Here is a 26,753-nt window from a genome sequence, read left to right as displayed (position 1 = left end):
ACTTTATGTGCATGTTTGAAGGATAACTGTGCCCAAATATTAACCATTTGCTTTAATTTATTAAACTTTAAGAGGGAGGGCATGACTAATATTTCTATGACAGGTATGGATTTGCATTGGAGTACAACAAATGACGAAGATCAAGGACATCATAAATGGAGCTAGAAGTTAGACATAGGAAACTGTATTTACTTTAGGAAACACTCCATGTTGTATTCATTTGACATGTAATAAATATTACATTACTTTTGTACTTTATTTTGGGGAAATAGAATTTGTTTAATTAATCAAAGCAATGGGATGACGTATTATGGCACACTTTACCCTTCAAACAAACGTTAGGCCTACCTCTGGCACAAAGAGGTCACATGCATATTAGGATGCGTGATTTGTTTGACAACTTGTTTGACTTTATTCGATGAATTATTTGCTACATGATTTACTTGACTCTATGTGATCATGACTTTACCTGGATATGTTGTGAGACTGACATCATTTGCACTATTGTGTTTCTTTTTATTCCCAAAAGAGTTTATTCGTGTTGACACTCGATGGCCGACCATCCTTACCTCACAAGGTCAAAGACGTCATCGTTACCTGAACGTAGTTGGGTTGTTCAAGGAATTGAAATTACTATGTCTGATCCGGCCGCATCTATTTCAACTGGTGTGGAAAACATCGTGATCCCTAGTGATCCCCCCGAGACTTCTGAACGTGGAACTACTATTCAACGTGATGAACATATCGCCCGCCTAACTCAAGAGATTGAGGATCTACGTGGAGAACTGAATTGGGTTAGGGACTTGACCAATTTATCCATCACACTCCAAAGTCCGCCTCCTGAACCCAGAACTGTCGCACCAAATCCATCTCGTTTTCCATCATTCGAATCTCCAATCCCTGAACATTTCCCTCCACAAAATAACGCGCCTATAAACAACAACTTACCTCCGATCACCCCCGTAAATCCACCAAATCCATCATCCGTCTATACCCCTCCACAAAGTCAACCACCCACCTACACTACCTATGCTACTCCTAATCCATTACCCGTCAACCCAACAAATCAATCGCTAGCTCACACTCCTCATATTTCTTTATCCACCAACACTAATCCACCACCTACAACTACTCTAAACCCACCAAACCAAGCCATTACATACTTTAACCATCCACAACAGCCTTTATACCCTTACCACTACGCTGAACCCTACCAAACTCCGCTATTCCCTTACCATGTCTACAACACCCAAGCAAATTACCACCAACCTCGAGCACCTCACGATCAAAACCCACGTCCATACCAATCTGTTCAAGCTCCCACTTACCAAAATCGACCACATACCACACATAAAGCCCGTCCAAACCCTGTCATAAAAAACACCCGTAATTACACTCGGTTCGCTGAACCTTTGGCTTAATTATTCGAAAGACTGAAAGCAGCAGACGTGATACAACCGATTAAAGGGAAGATTCCCGATCCTATCCCAAGATGGTTTGATGGCTCCAAGCGTTGTGCATATCATTCTGGAGTTGCTGGGCACGACACTGAGGATTGCTATGGGCTTAAAAACAAAATCGAAGCTTTGATCAAGGAAGGAGCGATCAAGCTCACTGGAGCTAGGCCCAATGTGGAAAACAATCCTTTACCTGCTCACGAAGATGCCAAGATTTGAAAGAAACCAGTGCGTCAATTGGAGAGATGGAAAGGGGACATGTCATCAACTTTTGTCGCTCCCGTGGGAACAATCCAAAGGCAAACACACATGAAGATTACTGCTACAACTACCCACAATACCGAGACATCGACCATACGGGGTGCCGAACTAGGAGAGACTCTGAAGAATTGGACTTGTACTCCGTCCCTGATTCGCCGGGAGTCTTGGTAGTTTGAACATGTAGTAAAATTGTTTTTTTTAAATTGAGGCTTGAATCACGCGCAAAACTTTTGTTACTTTGCTTCATCTTTTGGATTGCAAATCTATGAATGCATTTCTGATTTTCCTTAATCATTTATTATTGTTATTTTCTACTATAATTATCAAATCTGTCAACTCTACGATTGTGACATGAAATGAACGAATAGACAACATACATCCCGAGAGAGTAACAAAGAAAACTAGGGGACAAGATAAGATTCCACTCGCAAGAAATTGAAATAGCCGATAGGTGATGACATAAGCATGAAAGCTATCAGTCAAGAAGACATTGAAAGATAATATTAGGTTAGACAGCCTAGTTTGCAACCTTTCCTTTAACAATGCGTACGAACTACGCTGACCTGATTCCCATGGGGGGATACGTAGGCAACCTATACAAGGTTCGGTCACACCACGACATAGGTTTAGTACACCCTTCTGAATCAAAACTGGAGCATATTTTGAAATATTAGACAAGAGCATAGTTAGACATTGATAATATTAAGACTATCAGACACGAAGTACTTTAGATAAATGACCTTTCAATTGTTCAGAAATGTCACAATTTGAAGTTGGTAGAAATATTTACAACTTACATACATATATATATATATATATATATATATATATATATATATATATATATACATACATATATATATATATCTTTCCTACATACATACATTTACGTATATATATTTCACAATTTATATATAGTTATATTTCCTCATACATATACTTACATACCTACCCTTCAAATGAAATACCTTCTTTCAATTGATTCACTACTGTTCATCTACCGAGGCTTGAACAGAGGTCACAAGATCCAAACAAACAAGGCGAATGGAGCGCCAACTGTCACACCCCATTTTTACCCGGAGGTTAAAATTAGAAGTACGACGTATTGGAGATTCCTGTTTTTTTTGTTTATTTGTTTTAAGGAGTCGCCACCTAATTATTTATGATGAATTAGGACACCTAAAGTTTATTAAAGTTACGTTTAAAGTTAACTCTGTTTAAGGTCTGCGAAACTTAAGATTCTAAGTAAGGGTTCAATTAGTCTAAAGGGAAGGTATTAGGCATCCTTTAAGACCCATTAACAATGGTTAACCGACCGGACTTAATTAATTAGGCTAAAAATGTAGATGAAGTATTTTATCATATTTAGGAAAACATCTTTATAAGGATTGTTGAAGTTATGGATAGATATATAAGAACACTATTAAAATAAGGCCGGTAGAAAATAATGATTTGCATAAAAAGAGTTTAGTTATGGATAAACTGAGAAAGTGCAGGATTGTGTAGCATTTTTTGTAAATACGGGAGAAAATAAGTTATGTTGACTAACAAATTAAAAAGTTATTGTAAGATTAATAGTAATAAAACTTTAAAGATTTTATAGAAAGACTTATTAGTTCAATACAAGCTGTGAAAAGATTGTTTAACAAATACGTATTTCCAGTGTTGGGAAAGTAACTAAATTAGAACAGTTATCCATGAAAATAGTTAGTTTTCCTTATTTCTCAAAAAATAAGTTAACGTCAGTGCAAAATTTGTAACGCTTTAAATTTCGAAGATAGTGAGAATGAATCTTGATTCTCAAAATATGTAGTCATGATATTTAAAAATCAACTATTCTAATAAAAATAAATAATATAGATAGTATAAATAATTTAACATAAAAAAAAGAAATGAAGCCTATGAATTAATTGTTAGCTCTCTTTTAAATTAACTACCCATCGTATCAACCTACTAATTTCACTAAGGTTTATTCTAGCTAAGAAGACAAACCAAGTAAAGTACTAGTTGTACAATATAACTTAAATGTACGAAATAAAGAGCAAATAGAATCAAATGGGTTCAGCCCATTTTATAGAACTGCTGCGACTGTTTGCTGTTGGGTTTTGGCCCAGCGAATTTAGTATATGGCTGCGGATTCCATGCGGTAGCGGTATCGTTGAGTCTCAAAATGAGACTCTTCGGCTCCGGTGTGTCATGCAAAAGAAAAGAAAAGTGGGATTAGCAAAGGGAAAACATAGGCAGTCCAAGTAATAAGAATGGCCTCATGTAATAATTGAAATGAACACAAAATTGAGAAGGAATGGAATTGATTCCATGCTTTACACATGTATCAGCCAAATGAAAGTTAGGCAATAAGAAAATGGCCTATGAATGCTCAGCAACAGATTTATGGTCAGCAATCAAACAAAGGGCTGGCATTGCTATTTAACGGACCCGTAACAGTAACATCCAAATATACCATGTGCAACGTTCACTGTAATAACCAGACCATATACAACACCATACAAAAAAATAAGCACAATCAAAGCCCCGCGAATGCAGGATAAGGCGTATGCTAAGAATTCTTTAGCACAGAATCATCACGAATTTGGCTTAAAGAGTGATAAAATAAAATAAAAAAAGGATCACAAAATGAACTAGGTACTTTTTGATTTTCGAACAAGGGAAAAAGAAAGATTCCGGGAAAAGGAAACAACCATAGAAGAATAGCCATTAGGGGTGATGAACATTAAACAAGCATTAGATCCTAAATCACCAGACCCCACTTGATTTGGGAGAACCCATTTTACTACATTTCGAATTAGGAGCAGACTTATTCAATTGAAGAAATTGATCAAAACTCATACTTAATGCCTAAAGAAATTCCGAATCTAAACAATGGCGCAAAATGCAGGGAAGCAATAACTAAAGGACTGATTTTACTTGAACTTGAAATGATAATGAAGATAAACTAAGTACTAAATGGCGCATGATTTACAAGAAAGAAAATAAAGAAGAAATCCCTGTAAATGAACTATCATTCGACATTCACATACATATCCTAAACGACACAAACTTAATCTAACATAAACTTCAACTAAACAAAGGACACATGAAGAACAAACATCATATTTTGGCACAAACAATACAGGGAAGCTAATTTAGCTAGAGAGGAAATTTACTAAAAACTTGCGATAAGCAGCTAATTATGAAAAAACAGATATCATAATGGGCAGATAAAAATACATAAATGACAAGAAGGTTACAAACAGTAATTCGGTAAATTCAGCAATTCAGAAGACAGCAGCAACTCAGAAAATAGCAGTACAACAACTTAATGATTTTTATTAAAACAGGGAACTACTCTCAGTCAAACACATGCCTCAAAAATAGTCGTATATCCAAAATAAAATACTAAAGGCATGATTTCTATTACACATAAAGAAACCAAGGAAACAGTCTTCTCATAGGGCAAGCGTTGAAAAAGCAGACTACAAACCCAACTTCGTATAACTTCCCAAGTTCAGATAGCACTATAAATTAGTTAAACATGGATCGAGATCAAGAGGGAAAGAGTGGGCAGAATCAAAGATAACTACTTAACAAGCCAACTTCCAAGTATGAAATATTTTGAAGGATTTCAGGACTGGTTTGTTGAGCCTAGAAAGACTGAGATGGGGAAGGGGACTACAGGATATCCACCGAGCATAAATCATTTGTCAATTCCATTTTTTTTAACCAACACAGCAAAAAATACAATAAGCTATATCATACAGACAATCCCAACAACTCCTATCACAAAGACGGTCTGTGGACCCAATAGTTGAAGCTAGAGCAAGTTCATCGTTGTTTCGAATAAGCAAACAGGCATGTGATAATGCATATTGACCAACTGGATTCGATTGCTGCATGTTAATGCCAACACAGATAAATAAACTAAGATAGAACTAACTCATATGCTAACATACATTAAGACCAAAACTAACCAACCAGTTTATATGCTGAATATATATGGAACTTACGAACCTATCCTAAGCAGAATTCATCATACACTTAAACAATAAAACTTAGAATTAACCCTTTATTGCACCTAAGCATTCTCTACTATATGAGTCCATATGACACTACCCAAATCATAACAGAACCTGCCCTGAATGAACCAGTATAATTCACGCAATCGTCGACAACCAACAACTTAACCATAATAATTAAGCTTGAGGCAGACCCATTGTTCATGTTATCACACTTATAAGAATAGATACAACCAAACATAACATTCTTTAGTCATACTTATGAACCGTCAAGTGTATCGCAAACGAGATTCCGACCAAATTAGCTTGCACTCAAACAAAAAATCAAAATAGCATAATCCGAGCCTAGAATGTGTTGATTAATCTAGATTAACCAAACAGACCCCCAGCTAATCAAGATTCGTGATAAATCACACCTAATAGCTAATGAACCAACAAATATCCAATAAGAACAGGATTTCAACTAACAGCACTTCGATTAACAGAATTTCACAAGACGAAAAACCTAAATAGCATCAGATTGTACCTGTTCGTGGTGCAGTGAAGTGAGGCGTCGGACGTCTCGAATCTATGCTCGAACTCGAACGAACCCGAACTCGATTAGAGTAATTAAAGTTTCAAAACGAAGAAATGGAAATAGAGTATCCCCCCACGGCTACAGTTCACCGGGACGAAAAAAAATCAAGTGTGGGAAATGGTATGAATCTCTCAAAAGTACTGAAACAATTCTCAAAATCCGAAAAATCCCCCTCCAAATACCGAAAAATCCCCCCCCCCCCTTTTATAGGATTGTGATTAGGGTTTTAGATGGAAGAAGAAGAGGAGCGGGGTGTAGCGAGTGGGGGACAGAGCGTGGTGTGGGGGTGAGGAGGCGCGAAAGTGGGGTAGCGGCGGAAAGAGGAAAGAGGTAGGGTCGAGAGGAGCGGAGTGGGGTAGTGGTGTGGGGAACGGTGATGGGGTCGTCGGCGAGGTGGGGACGAGGAGCGTGGGAGGAGCGGAAATGGTGGGAGAGGGGAGCGGCGGTGAAAGGGAGCGGAGTGAGATGGGAGAGGAGAGTGGGAGGCGGAAAAGGGGAAAAGAAACGAAAAAAAGGAAAGAAAGGGAAATGATTAGGGATTTAGGGATTATAGTGGACCGGGTCGGGTCACGGGTAATGGGGATTGGGCTGGTCTGTTGGGTATTTTAATTGGGCTGAAAATGTGGGTTGTTTATTTGGGTAGGAAAATAATATTGTATTGGTATTTTGGGCCATGAATTTGGCTATAAATTGTTTTTCCTTCCTCCGCTATTTAATTATTTTTTGGGGCTTCTAATTTAATAACTGGTATGTAATATATATTATGTAAAGACAATAAATAATTAATTTGTAAAAAATAAATATTTTGCAAAGTGTTGTCTTGTAATTAATTTAACGAATCCAAAATCCAAAAAAAAAGAAATGATGACGAATCATCTAAAATTTGTAGTAAAGTAATAATTGTAATGTTAAAAATAAAAGTAGCGATATTAATAGTAGTAGCAATAAAATATTGTAAAAAATAAAGTGTTTAGCTCGTCAATGAATTTAGAACGCCCGAGTGAATAAAAAAAATGAAATAAAGGAGGGACAAAATTGGGTGTCAACAGATGCCCTCTTCGACGGGAGATGATGTAAGAATCTTCGGGCGAAGAAGTTGACGTAGTAGCCAATTTTGTTTGGACTGACGAATATGAGTTTGTAAGAAAGTACGGTTTAGGAAAATTGATGGAAAATATGATGAGGTTCGAAGGAATTATGGAAAATTATGGCTGAATCTCAGTTTCGAGTTGCCTACGTATCTAGGGCTGCGGCTGCGCGGGAATCAGGCCATGTGTAGTTCGAAAGTTTTTTGCGGATTCATAATCTTGAGAGGATTGTGGACAGGTGACGAGAAGGGAACATATGTTTATAGCCTCCTAATTATAAATGTGGTGCACAACACACCCATAAGTAGGACTCTACTAGACACGATGCGTATTCTTCAAAGATGCCCCAGTGTTGAGTTATGGAGACACTGGGGGTGTAGAAAGGAATATGAGATTGTAGAAAGAGTTGATTGAAATACAGTTTTGGTGGGGAATATGAAAGAGAAATTGACCTATGTATCACGTGTTTGTGGACATAGGCGGAATTGAGTTCGAGAGTAGATTCGTGACCTTTGCTTGTGAGTTTGGTAATCCTCTTCAGCAAATTTGCCCCAGTTCACTGCGTAAGATAAAGTTCCACGTTGTGTCGCGCCTCTGCAGGTTGTACTTTCTGCCAAAACTGAAATTCATGTCAAAGTTAGTAATAAAGTTGAAATTATAAAGAGTGTAAAATGATAGTAAATATGAGTGCGGGAATGAAGATGAAGCCGTGTGGCCAATGTTGTCTCTGGTTGTCTTCAGGGACTTGAATGAATGCGTGATGCGTATGCTGAAGATATGATAATATCTTTAGTTGCAGTTGAAGAAGATAGTAGTAAGGCCTCCGGCTGTCTTCCGGGACTCAATGATAAATGATATCTGCGAAATTTTAAGGTAAAATTGTGAAAGTAGATAAAGTAGATGATGAAATAAAGAAATGAAGTAAGAAGTGAAATGGGTGTATAGCCGTTTGGCTTATGCAGGTGAGGCCGTGTGGCCATGCGATGTCTCCGGTTGTCTTTGGGGACTCGATGATATGTCTCCGGTTGTCTTCGGGGACTTGATGATATATCTCCGGTTGTCTTCGGGGATTTGATAATAAATGATGTAGCCGTTTGGCTTATGCGGGTGAGGCTGTGTAGCCATGTGATGTCTCCTGTAAAGTTCAAGGTAAAATCGTTAGAATTGGTAAAATGAATGATAAGGTAGAGAGTAGAGTCATAGTGTAGCCGTCTGGCTTATGCATATGAGACTGTATAGCCGAATGATGCCCCCGGTTGTCTTCAGAGACTCGACACCAATCTTGTAAAATTCAAGATAAATATGTGAATTCTTTATTTTAGGGTAGAATGACCCAATATGTCCTATTTTAGGGTGGACGAACCCAAGTATCCTATTTTAGGGTGGATGAACCCGATATGTCCTATTTTAGGGTGGACGAACCCAAGTATGTCTCCGGTTGTTTTCGAGGACATGATGCATATGCCGTGTGAGGCATTTAAAGAAATGATATCCTATTAAAGGCGGACGAGCCTAAAGTGTCCTATTAAAGGCGGACGAGCCTAAAGTGTCCTATTAAAGGCGGACGAGCCTAAAGTGTCCTACTAAAGGCGGACGAGCCTAAAGTGTCCTATTAAAGGCGGACGATCCTAAAGTGTCCTATTAAAGGCGGCCGAGCCTAAAGTGTCCTATTAAAGGCGGCCGAGCCTAAAGTGTCCTATTAAAGGCGGACGAGCCTAAAGTGTCCTATTAAAGGCGGACTATCCTAAATGCTGTGTGTTTGCGAACAATGATGTTGTCCCTTTGCAGGGCATTTGAAAATAATAATGCAATGCGGGTGTAGTGCATATGCAGTGCGATGCTTTTGAAGAAATGATGTCCTATTAGCCTAAAAATGTATAGTTATCCTCGGGGTGTGATATTGATGCCTCCAGCTGTCTTGGGAGATGCCTCCAGCTATCTTCGGAAACTTAACAATGATTCCTGCAAAGTTCAGAGTAAAATGGTTAAAGCTGGTAAAGTATATGATAAAATAATTGATAAATTATGGAGTAAAGTGGTGGAATAGCCGTCTGGCTTATGATGTTGATGGTATCGCGACAGGCCAAATTCAAGACACGTAATCCTGATTTGATTCGCCTTCAATCTCGTCAACCTACAAAAACAGGTATATAAAGTCATAAAATTATTGTGATAAAAATAAATAAATTAAAAGATAAGGTTGGAAGTAAAGTCGTATGGCTTTTGAGGCGAGGCCACAATGAGCCAAAGGATGCTTTTCTGCCATGATTGATAGACTTGACTGTTGATCTCGCGGTTTTGGGTTCCTGCACTCAAAGAAAAATTCTTAGTTTGGGAGGGGGAAGTTGATTCGTGTCGACTCGAATCTTGACGTTGTTGGCGCTCCATTTGTCTTGTTTGTTTGGATCTTGTGATCTCCGTACAAACCACGGTAGATGACCAGTAGTGAAAATGATTGCAAGAAAATATTTCATTTGAAAGGTAGGTATGTAAGTATATGTATAAGGAAATGTAACTATACGTATATAAGTTGTGAAATATGTATATGTGAATGTATGTATGTAAGGAAAGATATATATGTAAATGTATATATATGTAAGTTGTAAAATATTCTGCCAACTTCGGATTGTGACACTTTCTAAAGTAATTGGTCTATAATACTTCCTGTCTGATAGCCTAAATATTGTCGATGTCCAACCGTTCTTTCGTCTATATCTTTTCAAAATATGCCCCAGTTTTGGGTTCAAAAGGGTATGCTAAACTTATGTTTTGGTGTGACCGAACCTTATATAGGTTGCCTACGTATACTTCCAGGGAATCGGGTCAGAACGTAGTTCGTAAAGTATATAAGAATGGTTTAAAATTTTCTAATTAGGGACTGAACCCGATCTGGATTGCCTACGTATCCCGCCATGGGAATCAGGTCAGCGTAGTTCTGTTATATAAATGGTAAAAGATTTGTTGGATTTTTATCTAAGTGTGACGGATCTGTATATTAATAGTCTACGAATCCCGCCAAGGGAATCAAGCCCTGTGTGGTTTTCTTTGTGTAAGGATTTTTGGATTTCCTGTTATAGCGCAACCGAACCCTATGTGGGCTGCCTACGTATCTCACCATGAGAATCAGGTCAGAACGTAGTTCGTACACATGCAAAATCTTTTGATTTTTGTTCTAAATGCAACCGAACCCTATGTGGGCTGCCTACGTATCCCACCATGTGAATCAGGTCGGAACGTAGTTCGTATGCATAAGGTATTTTGGATTTTTTGTTCTAAATGCAACCAAACCCTATGTGGGCTGCCTAAGTATCCCCCATGGGAATCAGGTCAGCGCAGTTCGTATGTATGCAAAATCTTTTGATCTTTGTTCTAAATGCAACCGAACCCTATGTGGGCTGCCTACGTATCCCCCATGGGAATCAGGTCAGCGCAGTTCGTATGTATGCAAAATCTTTTGATTTTTGTTCTAAATGCAACCGAACCCTATGTGGGCTGCCTACGTATCCCCCATGGGAATCAGGTCAGCGCAGTTCGTATGCATGCAAATGGGAAAAATTCTAACCTAGTATGACCGAGTCCCTATATGGGCTGCCTACGTATCCACTGAGGAATCAGTTCAAGCGTAGTTCGCATTGTTGTTAAAGGAAGGGTTGCAAACTAGACTGTCTAACCTAATATTGTCTTTCAATGTCTTCTTGACTTGCTAGCTTTCAGGCTTATGTCATCACCTATCGGCTATTTCAATTTCTTTCGAATGGAATCTTGTCTTGTCCCCTAGTTTTTTTTTTTTTTTGTTACTCTCTCAGGATGTATGTTGTCTTCATCTCATGTCATAATCCTAGAGTTGGCAGATTTGATAAATAAAGTACAAATAGTAATAGATGATTAAGGAAAATCAGAAATGCATAGATTTTGCGATTAAGTTTTCAAAAGATGAGGCAAAGCAACAAAAGTCTTGAGCATGATTCAAACCTCAATTTTAAAATTGTGCTATTTCAAAAGTTCTCTACATGTTCAAACTACCAAGACTCGTGGAGTAAGAATCCAATTCTTCAAAGTCTCTTCTGGTTTGGCATCCCGGATGGTCAGTGTCTTGGTGTCGACACGAATCAACTCTTTTTGGGGATATAAGAACATAAAAATGCAAAATGATGTCAGTCCCATAACATAGAGTCAAGTAGGTAAAGTCATGATCACATAGAGTCAAGTAAGTCATGTAGCAAATAATTCGTCAAATAAAGTCAAGCAAATTGTCAAACAAATGTAAACGATTATATCAAAAAAAAAAAAATAACGCGTCCTAATATGCATGTGACCTCTTTGTGCCAGAGGTAGGCCTAACGTTTGTTTGAAGGGTAAAGTGTGTCATAATACGTCATCACATTGCTTTGATTGATTAAACAAATTCTATTTTCCCAAAATAAAGTACAAAAGTAGTGTAATATTTATTACATGTCAAATGAGTACAACATAAAGTGTTTCCTAATCTAAGTAAAGTAAATACAATTTCCTATGTCTAAATTTAAGCTCTGTTTTGTGATGTCATTGATCTTCGTCATTCATTGTACTCCAATGTAAATCCATACCTGTCATAGAAACGTTAGTCATTCCCTCCCTCCTAAAGTTTAATTAATTAGAGCAAATAGTCAATATTTAGGCACAGTTATCCTTCAAACGTGCATATAAAGTATGATTATTGTCGCTTGGGGTCGTGAACCCGCTTGGACGTTTGGGTAAAGTCATCTAATGGGCTTAATACACCAAGGGTATTAAACCTCCTAGGTCATGAAATGTATGTTCTTAATAAAGGGTGTTGGTTTAGCTCTATCTTAGGCTGACTAAGAGTTGTTTTCCTATGACACAAGGTTCCCCCAAGCGGACAACTTGGGAGTGGAAAGTCTGTGGCCGTCGACTGCACCGCCGATCGACTAAATCCACAAGATCGATCCAACTAAAAGGTAATTTGATAGTGAACGGGCGCGAACCGCGAAACCGTTTTAAGTGTGTGAATATGTGTGAGTTTTCCAGAAGTGAAGGAAATATGAACGGAATGACAGTTTTATTAAAGCAGTAACACATAAACAGTTTATATCAAACAAACAATTTATATCAAGCAAACAATTAATAGCATGTAAAAACAATTAACAAATGATAAAGTAATTTCAAATAAGCACACAAAGCCTATTTAAACTAAGTCCGTTATGGTTAGAACCTAAGTAATCCCCAGCGGAGTCGCCAAGCTGTCACACCCCATTTTTACCCGGAGGTTAAAATTAGAAGTACGACGTATTGGAGATTCCTGTTTTTTTTGTTTATTTGTTTTAAGGAGTCGCCACCTAATTATTTATGATGAATTAGGACACCTAAAGTTTATTAAAGTTATGTTTAAAGTTAACTCTGTTTAAGGTCTGCGAAACTTAAGATTCTAAGTAAGGGTTCAATTAGTCTAAAGGGAAGGTATTAGGCATCCTTTAAGACCCATTAACAATGGTTAACCGACCGGACTTAATTAATTAGGCTAAAAATGTAGATGAAGTATTTTATCATATTTAGGAAAACATCTTTATAAGGATTGTTGAAGTTATGGATAGATATATAAGAACACTATTAAAATAAGGCCGGTAGAAAATAATGATTTGCATAAAAAGAGTTTAGTTATGGATAAACTGAGAAAGTGCAGGATTGTGTAGCATTTTTTGTAAATACGGGAGAAAATAAGTTATGTTGACTAACAAATTAAAAAGTTATTGTAAGATTAATAGTAATAAAACTTTAAAGATTTTATAGAAAGACTTATTAGTTCAATACAAGCTGTGAAAAGATTGTTTAACAAATACGTATTTCCAGTGTTGGGAAAGTAACTAAATTAGAACAGTTATCCATGAAAATAGTTAGTTTTCCTTATTTCTCAAAAAATAAGTTAACGTCAGTGCAAAATTTGTAACGCTTTAAATTTCGAAGATAGTGAGAATGAATCTTGATTCTCAAAATATGTAGTCATGATATTTAAAAATCAACTATTCTAATAAAAATAAATAATATAGATAGTATAAATAATTTAACATAAAAAAAAGAAATGAAGCCTATGAATTAATTGTTAGCTCTCTTTTAAATTAACTACCCATCGTATCAACCTACTAATTTCACTAAGGTTTATTCTAGCTAAGAAGACAAACCAAGTAAAGTACTAGTTGTACAATATAACTTAAATGTACGAAATAAAGAGCAAATAGAATCAAATGGGTTTAGCCCATTTTATAGAACTGCTGCGACTGTTTGCTGTTGGGTTTTGGCCCAGCGAATTTAGTATATGGCTGCGGATTCCATGCGGTAGCGGTATCGTTGAGTCTCAAAATGAGACTCTTCGGCTCTGGTGTGTCATGCAAAAGAAAAGAAAAGTGGGATTAGCAAAGGGAAAACATAGGCAGTCCAAGTAATAAGAATGGCCTCATGTAATAATTGAAATGAACACAAAATTGAGAAGGAATGGAATTGATTCCATGCTTTACACATGTATCAGCCAAATGAAAGTTAGGCAATAAGAAAATGGCCTATGAATGCTCAGCAACAAATTTATGGTCAGCAATCAAACAAAGGGCTGGCATTGCTATTTAACGGACCCGTAACAGTAACATCCAAATATACCCTGTGCAACGTTCACTGTAATAACCAGACCATATACAACACCATACAAAAAAATAAGCACAATCAAAGCCCCGCGAATGCAGGATAAGGCGTATGCTAAGAATTCTTTAGCACAGAATCATCACGAATTTGGCTTAAAGAGTGATAAAATAAAATAAAAAAAGGATCACAAAATGAACTAGGTACTTTTTGATTTTCGAACAAGGGAAAAAGAAAGATTCCGGGAAAAGGAAACAACCATAGAAGAATAGCCATTAGGGGTGATGAACATTAAACAAGCATTAGATCCTAAATCACCAGACCCCACTTGATTTGGGAGAACCCATTTTACTACATTTCGAATTAGGAGCAGACTTATTCAATTGAAGAAATGGATCAAAACTCATACTTAATGCCTAAAGAAATTCCGAATCTAAACAATGGCGCAAAATGCAGGGAAGCAATAACTAAAGGGCTGATTTTACTTGAACTTGAAATGATAATGAAGATAAACTAAGTACTAAATGGCGCATGATTTACAAGAAAGAAAATAAAGAAGAAATCCCTGTAAATGAACTATCATTCGACATTCACATACATATCCTAAACGACACAAACTTAATCTAACATAAACTTCAACTAAACAAAGGACACATGAAGAACAAACATCATATTTTGGCACAAACAATACAGGGAAGCTAATTTAGCTAGAGAGGAAATTTACTAAAAACTTGCGATAAGCAGCTAATTATGAAAAAACAGATATCATAATGGGCAGATAAAAATACATAAATGACAAGAAGGTTACAAACAGTAATTCGGTAAATTCAGCAATTCAGAAGACAGCAGCAACTCAGAAAATAGCAGTACAACAACTTAATGATTTTTATTAAAACAGGGAACTACTCTCAGTCAAACACATGCCTCAAAAATAGTCGTATATCCAAAATAAAATACTAAAGGCATGATTTCTATTACACATAAAGAAACCAAGGAAACAGTCTTCTCATAGGGCAAGCGTTGAAAAAGCAGACTACAAACCCAACTTCGTATAACTTCCCAAGTTCAGATAGCACTATAAATTAGTTAAACATGGATCGAGATCAAGAGGGAAAGAGTGGGCAGAATCAAAGATAACTACTTAACAAGCCAACTTCCAAGTATGAAATATTTTGAAGGATTTCAGGACTGGTTTGTTGAGCCTAGAAAGACTGAGATGGGGAAGGGGACTACAGGATATCCACCGAGCATAAATCATTTGTCAATTCCATTTTTTTTAACCAACACAGCAAAAAATACAATAAGCTATATCATACAGACAATCCCAACAACTCCTATCACAAAGACGGTCTGTGGACCCAATAGTTGAAGCTAGAGCAAGTTCATCGTTGTTTCGAATAAGCAAACAGGCATGTGATAATGCATATTGACCAACTGGATTCGATTGCTGCATGTTAATGCCAACACAGATAAATAAACTAAGATAGAACTAACTCATATGCTAACATACATTAAGACCAAAACTAACCAACCAGTTTATATGCTGAATATATATGGAACTTACGAACCTATCCTAAGCAGAATTCATCATACACTTAAACAATAAAACTTAGAATTAACCCTTTATTGCACCTAAGCATTCTCTACTATATGAGTCCATATGACACTACCCAAATCATAACAGAACCTGCCCTGAATGAACCAGTATAATTCACGCAATCGTCGACAACCAACAACTTAACCATAATAATTAAGCTTGAGGCAGACCCATTGTTCATGTTATCACACTTATAAGAATAGATACAACCAAACATAACATTCTTTAGTCATACTTATGAACCGTCAAGTGTATCGCAAACGAGATTCCGACCAAATTAGCTTGCACTCAAACAAAAAATCAAAATAGCATAATCCGAGCCTAGAATGTGTTGATTAATCTAGATTAACCAAACAGACCCCCAGCTAATCAAGATTCGTGATAAATCACACCTAATAGCTAATGAACCAACAAATATCCAATAAGAACAGGATTTCAACTAACAGCACTTCGATTAACAGAATTTCACAAGACGAAAAACCTAAATAGCATCAGATTGTACCTGTTCGTGGTGCAGTGAAGTGAGGCGTCGGACGTCTCGAATCTATGCTCGAACTCGAACGAACCCGAACTCGATTAGAGTAATTAAAGTTTCAAAACGAAGAAATGGAAATAGAGTATCCCCCCACGGCTACAGTTCACCGGGAAGAAAAAAAATCAAGTGTGGGAAATGGTATGAATCTCTCAAAAGTACTGAAACAATTCTCAAAATCCGAAAAATCCCCCTCCAAATACCGAAAAATCCCCCCCCCCCTTTTATAGTGTCACGACCCAACCCCGTCGGCCGTGACTAGTGCCCGATCGGGGCACCCGAACCCATCTATCAAATATTATCTCAAATTCTATCAACTCATTCTAGTATATGGCGGAAGCCGACAAGGCTTTATTTCAAATTTAGGTAATTTCCAGAAAAATTTCGACAGAGTTTCCTTTGTTTTACGGACTATCCAATATACCCTGCACGCAGAAAATACCAACAAAAGCCACACAGGGCTAACCAAGCAATATATAAACATACGCGGACCGGCCGCCTCGGCGTATGGGATCGCCCAAACGACATGTACATACATCCATACAGAAAGACCCTAACCCACAAACATGTCCACAGACCTCTAAACAGACCGACAGAATCATATGACGGGACAGGGCCCCGCCATACCCATGAACGAGAATATATATATATATATACAGTAGTGACAGACTATACCAAAAGATGGGCTCTGGATAAGAGAGCGCTCCAAAATAGGAGAATAAGATCCTAAGCGGACGGCTCAGCAAACCTGTCGTCGGTACCTGCGCGGCATGAAAACGCAGCCCCCGAAGAAAGGGGGTCAGTACGAAATATGTACTGAATATGCAAAGCCTGAATTACAGAAACAAAATCATAACTGGTACAGAACGTACAGAAAGTAAATAGAAAACCCAAAGTATCAGATACATATTTTCAAAACATGCAGAGTGTGTACAGAAACATATGTCACATCAAATCCGGCCCCTGCCAAGGGACTCGGCAGACAGAACGTGGCCACCCTCCCGACGCTGGTGCCACAACACAGAAGAATCAGAACAGGGGCATAACCCCGTAACATAATATGTCATATCAGATGGCCATATCAAATCATATCAGAACAAGCGTACATGGCACAGCATACTCCACAAACCCATGTACGCATATACCTGCCCCCTCACATCGAGGCACGGCGAACAATGCAAAGGATTACGCTTGACAACATATCCTGGCCCGGGCTCAGTGGGGGAAACATTGAGGCATCCACGAACGGAGTAGTGAGAAACTAAATGCACTAAAAATACCATATATATATATATATATATATATATTTCCAGAGACTCAATGAGGCATATCGAATGTCAAATCAAATCAATGAAATCGGACGGAAACATAGTAAGTAAATTTAGATGTCATAACGGGTTACGGAGGCATAATCTATCCGAGATCATTTTCAAGATTCAAAACAATTTATAAGACTTAATGAAATATTTAAAATAGTTTTTATTTAGTAGATAAAGGAGTAGTTAGAGTATCTCTAACGAAAACGCTCGAAGACAAGTCATAGACACATAAGGGGTAAAATTGGAAATAGTGGGCCCACCTCGGAACCAATGAAGCGGTGGGCTCAAATTACGTATTTTTAAGCTTATGGGGTCACCTACAAAGGTTCTAGGACATTCCATAACTTCCTAAGCAATTTGGGAAATTTTTTCATAATTTTTCATCAAAGCATACTTAAGGAATTCAATTCTATTGAATGAAAAAGCGACGATTTCAAACGCGGATTCCGATGGACAGAATATTCCCCGAGGCGTAAATCCAAGCCTAGTACATCTAGGACATGCCAAGAGAAGAATCGGGATAGCTTTACATACCTTATATGCGTCTTACGTTCGCCAAAACTCAAATCCCGTTTCACTCCGAATCTACAAATGGTCAAAGTTACCAATTAGGAATTACAAGACTTTAAGAATTCACTTAACTTTATATTTGTCTACCGAAATTTCGGCAGCACTTCCCCTATACATATAACATCCCCGAGAATTCAACTCGGCCAAAACAATCAACAACAACCCAACAGCAACATCAACAACAACAACAATCACTATAAACACAATATAACTTAACTTGCCATCTTTCCAACATAATGTCATAACCTTCATTTCAACTTCAATTTCCAAACCAATCTCAATGGTTTCACATTCATCATTAATCTAGATCATCACAATATAATTTAGAAGCATTTCATATCATTTCCACAAAAATATTCATAAGGTATACAAAATATACAAACTTTCCACCAAAGTCATAATTCACCCAAAGCTTCTAATCTTTAGCATACTTATTCATAACATGTTTCCGTCTTCCAAGTTCATCAACAATAATCATGATTTGCACCTTAACAACTTCATTTCCATAATATCATAAAATCATTCTAAAATGACATAACCTTCTACATTCCATTTCAATGCCAACTTAAACCATTTAACCTTCATTTGCCTTATAAGGATCTCAACAACACAACTAACATATTAAACAAAATTAATTCATTTCCATTTCAACTTCACAATATCAAGCTAATATCACCATTCTCATATTCATTCACTAACTCAAGGTTATTCAAACATAATTCAATAACACTCCAATCAATACCCAAGGATTTAAACAATTCCATCAATTCCACCCAACATTCCTACATATGCAGCAAAACCATCACAACACATTTTCTACTTACAAATTCATATCCAACAACAATAATCCACACTTTATTAACTTCCTTTCCATAATGTCATAAAATCACATTAAAATGACATAATTTCCTACAACCAATTTCCATGATAATATGGACTAGCATCCTTCTAAATTCACCAACCAACATAACAATTCACATATAGCTATTTCATAATTTTTATTTCCGTAATGAAGTCGAAATTAATACTAACAACATCAATAGCAACATCCTCCACATTCTACAAGTTAACTACATTTATTTTCATCCAAAATTCTCTTCAAATCTCATTCCATAATTCACAATACCAACTGACGAATTTATATCGCTATTTTTCCCGTTCTAATCCGTTAAAACTTTAAATAAACTTGTTAGCAATGAAAAAGAACCTACATATTACCTTAAGTAGGCAGCCACCACGTCATCACTCTCCTCTTTGGTTGATTTTTAGCTCAAATTGAAGACAACGTAGCGTACAACACTTTACCCTTCATGGGCTTCGGGATTCGGGGCTCGGATTTTGGTCAAAATTGTTTTTTTTTTTTTCTCCAAAGCTCCTCTCTCTCTTTCCAGAATTTTCTGGTTGTTCCTGGTGTTAAAATGATGAAGAAGGCCGAAATTGGCACTTATAAGGACATGGGTAATGGGCCTAACCCGGTTGGGCTCGGATTGGGCCTAGCCCACTGACCTTTCTGCCTTAAAACGTCCATATCTCCTTGTACCGACGTCACCTGGGAACCCACGACCTATGGATGGAAAGCTAATTCAATTATCTACAACTTCTATTTCTTGGTACTTTTCCAAATTCCAAACTTATAATATCGTTTTTGCCCCCCAAAGTCAGGTTACCCGAAAACGTTTTCTTAAAAATATTCGTTTGGAGGACTTCCACTTTGATTTGGCCCAAGGGTCCTTCTTGAGTTGTGTTTAACTTCACATATGTGATTCATATAATTTGTCACATGTCCCAAAAAAAATCTTGACGTGTGGGCCCCACCTCAACTTACAATTAATCCGACGTTCAAAAATACGGGATGTAACATATAGGATTGTGATTAGGGTTTTAGATGGAAGAAGAAGAGGAGCGGGGTGTAGCGAGTGGGGGACAGAGCGTGGTGTGGGGGTGAGGAGGCGCGAAAGTGGGGTAGCGGCGGAAAGAGGAAAGAGGTAGGGTCGAGAGGAGCGGAGTGGGGTAGTGGTGTGGGGAACGGTGATGGGGTCGTCGGCGAGGTGGGGACGAGGAGCGTGGGAGGAGCGGAAATGGTGGGAGAGGGGAGCGGCGGTGAAAGGGAGCGGAGTGAGATGGGAGAGGAGAGTGGGAGGCGGAAAAGGGGAAAAGAAACGAAAAAAAGGAAAGAAAGGGAAATGATTAGGGATTTAGGGATTATAGTGGACCGGGTCGGGTCACGGGTAATGGGGATTGGGCTGGTCTGTTGGGTATTTTAATTGGGCTGAAAATGTGGGTTGTTTATTTGGGTAGGAAAATAATATTGTATTGGTATTTTGGGCCATGAATTTGGCTATAAATTGTTTTTCCTTCCTCCGCTATTTAATTATTTTTTGGGGCTTCTAATTTAATAACTGGTATGTAATATATATTATGTAAAGACAATAAATAATTAATTTGTAAAAAATAAATATTTTGCAAAGTGTTGTCTTGTAATTAATTTAACGAATCCAAAATCCAAAAAAAAAGAAATGATGACGAATCATCTAAAATTTATAGTAAAGTAATAATTGTAATGTTAAAAATAAAAGTAGCGATATTAATAGTAGTAGCAATAAAATATTGTAAAAAATAAAGTGTTTAGCTCGTCAATGAATTTAGAACGCCCGAGTGAATAAAAAAAATGAAATAAAGGAGGGACAAAATTGGGTGTCAACAGATGCCCCTCTTCGACGGGAGATGATGTAAGAATCTTCGGGCGAAGAAGTTGACGTAGTAGCCAATTTTGTTTGGACTGACATTTGAGTTTGTAAGAAAGTACGGTTTAGGAAAATTGATGGAAAATATGATGAGGTCCGAAGGAATTATGGAAAATTATGGCTGAATCTCAGTTTCGAGTTGCCTACGTATCTAGGGCTGCGGCTGCGCGGGAATCAGGCCATGTGTAGTTCGAAAGTTTTTTGCGGATTCATAATCTTGAGAGGATTGTGGACAGGTGACGAGAAGGGAACATATGTTTATAGCCTCCTAATTATAAATGTGGTGCACAACACACCCATAAGTAGGACTCTACTAGACACGATGCGTATTCTTCAAAGATGCCCCAGTGTTGAGTTATGGATACACTGGGGGTGTAGAAAGGAATATGAGATTGTAGAAAGAGTTGATTGAAATACAGTTTTGGTGGGGAATATGAAAGAGAAATTGACCTATGTATCACGTGTTTGTGGACATAGGCGGAATTGAGTTCGAGAGTAGATTCGTGACCTTTGCTTGTGAGTTTGGTAATCCTCTTCAGCAAATTTGCCCCAGTTCACTGCGTAAGATAAAGTTCCACGTTGTGTCGCGCCTCTGCAGGTTGTACTTTCTGCCAAAACTGAAATTCATGTCAAAGTTAGTAATAAAGTTGAAATTATAAAGAGTGTAAAATGATAGTAAATATGAGTGCGGGAATGAAGATGAAGCCGTGTGGCCAATGTTGTCTCTGGTTGTCTTCAGGGACTTGAATGAATGCGTGATGCGTATGCTGAAGATGTGATAATATCTTTAGTTGCAGTTGAAGAAGATAGTAGTAAGGCCTCCGGCTGTCTTCCGGGACTCAATGATAAATGATATCTGCGAAATTTTAAGGTAAAATTGTGAAAGTAGATAAAGTAGATGATGAAATAAAGAAATGAAGTAAGAAGTGAAATGGGTGTATAGCCGTTTGGCTTATGCAGGTGAGGCCGTGTGGCCATGCGATGTCTCCGGTTGTCTTTGGGGACTCGATGATATGTCTCCGGTTGTCTTCGGGGACTTGATGATATATCTCCGGTTGTCTTCGGGGATTTGATAATAAATGATGTAGCCGTTTGGCTTATGCGGGTGAGGCTGTGTAGCCATGTGATGTCTCCTGTAAAGTTCAAGGTAAAATCGTTAGAATTGGTAAAATGAATGATAAGGTAGAGAGTAGAGTCATAGTGTAGCCGTCTGGCTTATGCATATGAGACTGTATAGCCGAATGATGCCCCCGGTTGTCTTCAGAGACTCGACACCAATCTTGTAAAATTCAAGATAAATATGTGAATTCTTATTTTAGGGTAGAATGACCCAATATGTCCTATTTTAGGGTGGACGAACCCAAGTATCCTATTTTAGGGTGGATGAACCCGATATGTCCTATTTTAGGGTGGACGAACCCAAGTATGTCTCCGGTTGTTTTCGAGGACATGATGCATATGCCGTGTGAGGCATTTAAAGAAATGATATCCTATTAAAGGCGGACGAGCCTAAAGTGTCCTATTAAAGGCGGACGAGCCTAAAGTGTCCTATTAAAGGCGGACGAGCCTAAAGTGTCCTACTAAAGGCGGACGAGCCTAAAGTGTCCTATTAAAGGCGGACGATCCTAAAGTGTCCTATTAAAGGCGGCCGAGCCTAAAGTGTCCTATTAAAGGCGGCCGAGCCTAAAGTGTCCTATTAAAGGCGGACGAGCCTAAAGTGTCCTATTAAAGGCGGACTATCCTAAATGCTGTGTGTTTGCGAACAATGATGTTGTCCCTTTGCAGGGCATTTGAAAATAATAATGCAATGCGGGTGTAGTGCATATGCAGTGCGATGCTTTTGAAGAAATGATGTCCTATTAAAGGCGGACGAGCCTAAAAATGTATAGTTATCCTCGGGGTGTGATATTGATGCCTCCAGCTGTCTTGGGAGATGCCTCCAGCTATCTTCGGAAACTTAACAATGATTCCTGCAAAGTTCAGAGTAAAATGGTTAAAGCTGGTAAAGTATATGATAAAATAATTGATAAATTATGGAGTAAAGTGGTGGAATAGCCGTCTGGCTTATGATGTTGATGGTATCGCGACAGGCCAAATTCAAGACACGTAATCCTGATTTGATTCGCCTTCAATCTCGTCAACCTACAAAAACAGGTATATAAAGTCATAAAATTATTGTGATAAAAATAAATAAATTAAAAGATAAGGTTGGAAGTAAAGTCGTATGGCTTTTGAGGCGAGGCCACAATGAGCCAAAGGATGCTTTTCTGCCATGATTGATAGACTTGACTGTTGATCTCGCGGTTTTGGGTTCCTGCACTCAAAGAAAAATTCTTAGTTTGGGAGGGGGAAGTTGATTCGTGTCGACTCGAATCTTGACGTTGTTGGCGCTCCATTTGTCTTGTTTGTTTGGATCTTGTGATCTCCGTACAAACCACGGTAGATGACCAGTAGTGAAAATGATTGCAAGAAAATATTTCATTTGAAAGGTAGGTATGTAAGTATATGTATAAGGAAATGTAACTATACGTATATAAGTTGTGAAATATGTATATGTGAATGTATGTATGTAAGGAAAGATATATATGTAAATGTATATATATGTAAGTTGTAAAATATTCTGCCAACTTCGGATTGTGACACTTTCTAAAGTAATTGGTCTATAATACTTCCTGTCTGATAGCCTAAATATTGTCGATGTCCAACCGTTCTTTCGTCTATATCTTTTCAAAATATGCCCCAGTTTTGGGTTCAAAAGGGTATGCTAAACTTATGTTTTGGTGTGACCGAACCTTATATAGGTTGCCTACGTATACTTCCAGGGAATCGGGTCAGAACGTAGTTCGTAAAGTATATAAGAATGGTTTAAAATTTTCTAATTAGGGACTGAACCCGATCTGGATTGCCTACGTATCCTGCCATGGGAATCAGGTCAGCGTAGTTCTGTTATATAAATGGTAAAAGATTTGTTGGATTTTTATCTAAGTGTGACGGATCTGTATATTAATAGTCTACGAATCCCGCCAAGGGAATCAAGCCCTGTGTGGTTTTCTTTGTGTAAGGATTTTTGGATTTCCTGTTATAGCGCAACCGAACCCTATGTGGGCTGCCTACGTATCTCACCATGAGAATCAGGTCAGAACGTAGTTCGTACACATGCAAAATCTTTTGATTTTTGTTCTAAATGCAACCGAACCCTATGTGGGCTGCCTACGTATCCCACCATGGGAATCAGGTCGGAACGTAGTTCATATGCATAAGGTATTTTGGATTTTTTGTTCTAAATGCAACCAAACCCTATGTGGGCTGCCTAAGTATCCCCCATGGGAATCAGGTCAGCGCAGTTCGTATGTATGCAAAATCTTTTGATCTTTGTTCTAAATGCAACCGAACCCTATGTGGGCTGCCTACGTATCCCCCATGGGAATCAGGTCAGCGCAGTTCGTATGTATGCAAAATCTTTTGATTTTTGTTCTAAATGCAACCGAACCCTATGTGGGCTGCCTACGTATCCCCCATGGGAATCAGGTCAGCGCAGTTCGTATGCATGCAAATGGGAAAAATTCTAACCTAGTATGACCGAGTCCCTATATGGGCTGCCTACGTATCCACTGAGGAATCAGGTCAAGCGTAGTTCGCATTGTTGTTAAAGGAAGGGTTGCAAACTAGACTGTCTAACCTAATATTGTCTTTCAATGTCTTCTTGACTTGCTAGCTTTCAGTCTTATGTCATCACCTATCGGCTATTTCAATTTCTTTCGAATGGAATCTTGTCTTGTCCCCTAGTTTTTTTTTTTTTTTGTTACTCTCTCAGGATGTATGTTGTCTTCATCTCATGTCATAATCCTAGAGTTGGCAGATTTGATAAATAAAGTATAAATAGTAATAGATGATTAAGGAAAATCAGAAATGCATAGATTTTGCGATTAAGTTTTCAAAAGATGAGGCAAAGCAACAAAAGTCTTGAGCATGATTCAAACCTCAATTTTAAAATTGTGCTATTTCAAAAGTTCTCTACATGTTCAAACTACCAAGACTCGTGGAGTAAGAATCCAATTCTTCAAAGTCTCTTCTGGTTTGGCATCCCGGATGGTCAGTGTCTTGGTGTCGACACGAATCAACTCTTTTTGGGGATATAAGAACATAAAAATGCAAAATGATGTCAGTCCCATAACATAGAGTCAAGTAGGTAAAGTCATGATCACATAGAGTCAAGTAAGTCATGTAGCAAATAATTCGTCAAATAAAGTCAAGCAAATTGTCAAACAAATGTAAACGATTATATCAAAAAAAAAAAAATAACGCGTCCTAATATGCATGTGACCTCTTTGTGCCAGAGGTAGGCCTAACGTTTGTTTGAAGGGTAAAGTGTGTCATAATACGTCATCACATTGCTTTGATTGATTAAACAAATTCTATTTTCCCAAAATAAAGTACAAAAGTAGTGTAATATTTATTACATGTCAAATGAGTACAACATAAAGTGTTTCCTAATCTAAGTAAAGTAAATACAATTTCCTATGTCTAAATTTAAGCTCTGTTTTGTGATGTCATTGATCTTCGTCATTCATTGTACTCCAATGTAAATCCATACCTGTCATAGAAACGTTAGTCATTCCCTCCCTCCTAAAGTTTAATTAATTAGAGCAAATAGTCAATATTTAGGCACAGTTATCCTTCAAACGTGCATATAAAGTATGATTATTGTCGCTTGGGGTCGTGAACCCGCTTGGACGTTTGGGTAAAGTCATCTAATGGGCTTAATACACCAAGGGTATTAAACCTCCTAGGTCATGAAATGTATGTTCTTAATAAAGGGTGTTGGTTTAGCTCTATCTTAGGCTGACTAAGAGTTGTTTTCCTATGACACAAGGTTCCCCCAAGCGGACAACTTGGGAGTGGAAAGTCTGTGGCCGTCGACTGCACCGCCGATCGACTAAATCCACAAGATCGATCCAACTAAAAGGTAATTTGATAGTGAACGGGCGCGAACCGCGAAACCGTTTTAAGTGTGTGAATATGTGTGAGTTTTCCAGAAGTGAAGGAAATATGAACGGAATGACAGTTTTATTAAAGCAGTAACACATAAACAGTTTATATCAAACAAACAATTTATATCAAGCAAACAATTAATAGCATGTAAAAACAATTAACAAATGATAAAGTAATTTCAAATAAGCACACAAAGCCTATTTAAACTAAGTCCGTTATGGTTAGAACCTAAGTAATCCCCAGCGGAGTCGCCAAGCTGTCACACCCCATTTTTACCCGGAGGTTAAAATTAGAAGTACGACGTATTGGAGATTCCTGTTTTTTTTGTTTATTTGTTTTAAGGAGTCGCCACCTAATTATTTATGATGAATTAGGACACCTAAAGTTTATTAAAGTTATGTTTAAAGTTAACTCTGTTTAAGGTCTGCGAAACTTAAGATTCTAAGTAAGGGTTCAATTAGTCTAAAGGGAAGGTATTAGGCATCCTTTAAGACCCATTAACAATGGTTAACCGACCGGACTTAATTAATTAGGCTAAAAATGTAGATGAAGTATTTTATCATATTTAGGAAAACATCTTTATAAGGATTGTTGAAGTTATGGATAGATATATAAGAACACTATTAAAATAAGGCCGGTAGAAAATAATGATTTGCATAAAAAGAGTTTAGTTATGGATAAACTGAGAAAGTGCAGGATTGTGTAGCATTTTTTGTAAATACGGGAGAAAATAAGTTATGTTGACTAACAAATTAAAAAGTTATTGTAAGATTAATAGTAATAAAACTTTAAAGATTTTATAGAAAGACTTATTAGTTCAATACAAGCTGTGAAAAGATTGTTTAACAAATACGTATTTCCAGTGTTGGGAAAGTAACTAAATTAGAACAGTTATCCATGAAAATAGTTAGTTTTCCTTATTTCTCAAAAAATAAGTTAACGTCAGTGCAAAATTTGTAACGCTTTAAATTTCGAAGAT

The 26,753-nt window shown here is 37.6% G+C and overlaps 1 long non-coding RNA gene across 1 annotated transcript; it reads right to left on the bottom strand.

Moving 5' to 3' along the window:
- Window positions 1-16,692: 16,692 nt before the first annotated feature.
- On the bottom strand, window positions 16,693-19,880 carry LOC132634235 (uncharacterized). Its single transcript, XR_009580085.1, has 3 exons — window positions 19,257-19,880; window positions 18,003-18,053; window positions 16,693-16,910 (listed from the first exon to the last, which is right to left on the bottom strand). It is a non-coding gene; the product is annotated as an uncharacterized LOC132634235 (long non-coding RNA).
- Window positions 19,881-26,753: the final 6,873 nt, after the last annotated feature.

The sequence above is a fragment of the Lycium barbarum genome, chromosome 3 (assembly GCF_019175385.1).
Source record: "Lycium barbarum isolate Lr01 chromosome 3, ASM1917538v2, whole genome shotgun sequence".
NCBI classification, from domain to species: domain Eukaryota; kingdom Viridiplantae; phylum Streptophyta; class Magnoliopsida; order Solanales; family Solanaceae; genus Lycium; species Lycium barbarum.
Note: the sequence above shows the minus strand (reverse complement) of the source record. Positions and strands in the feature narration are given on the sequence as shown.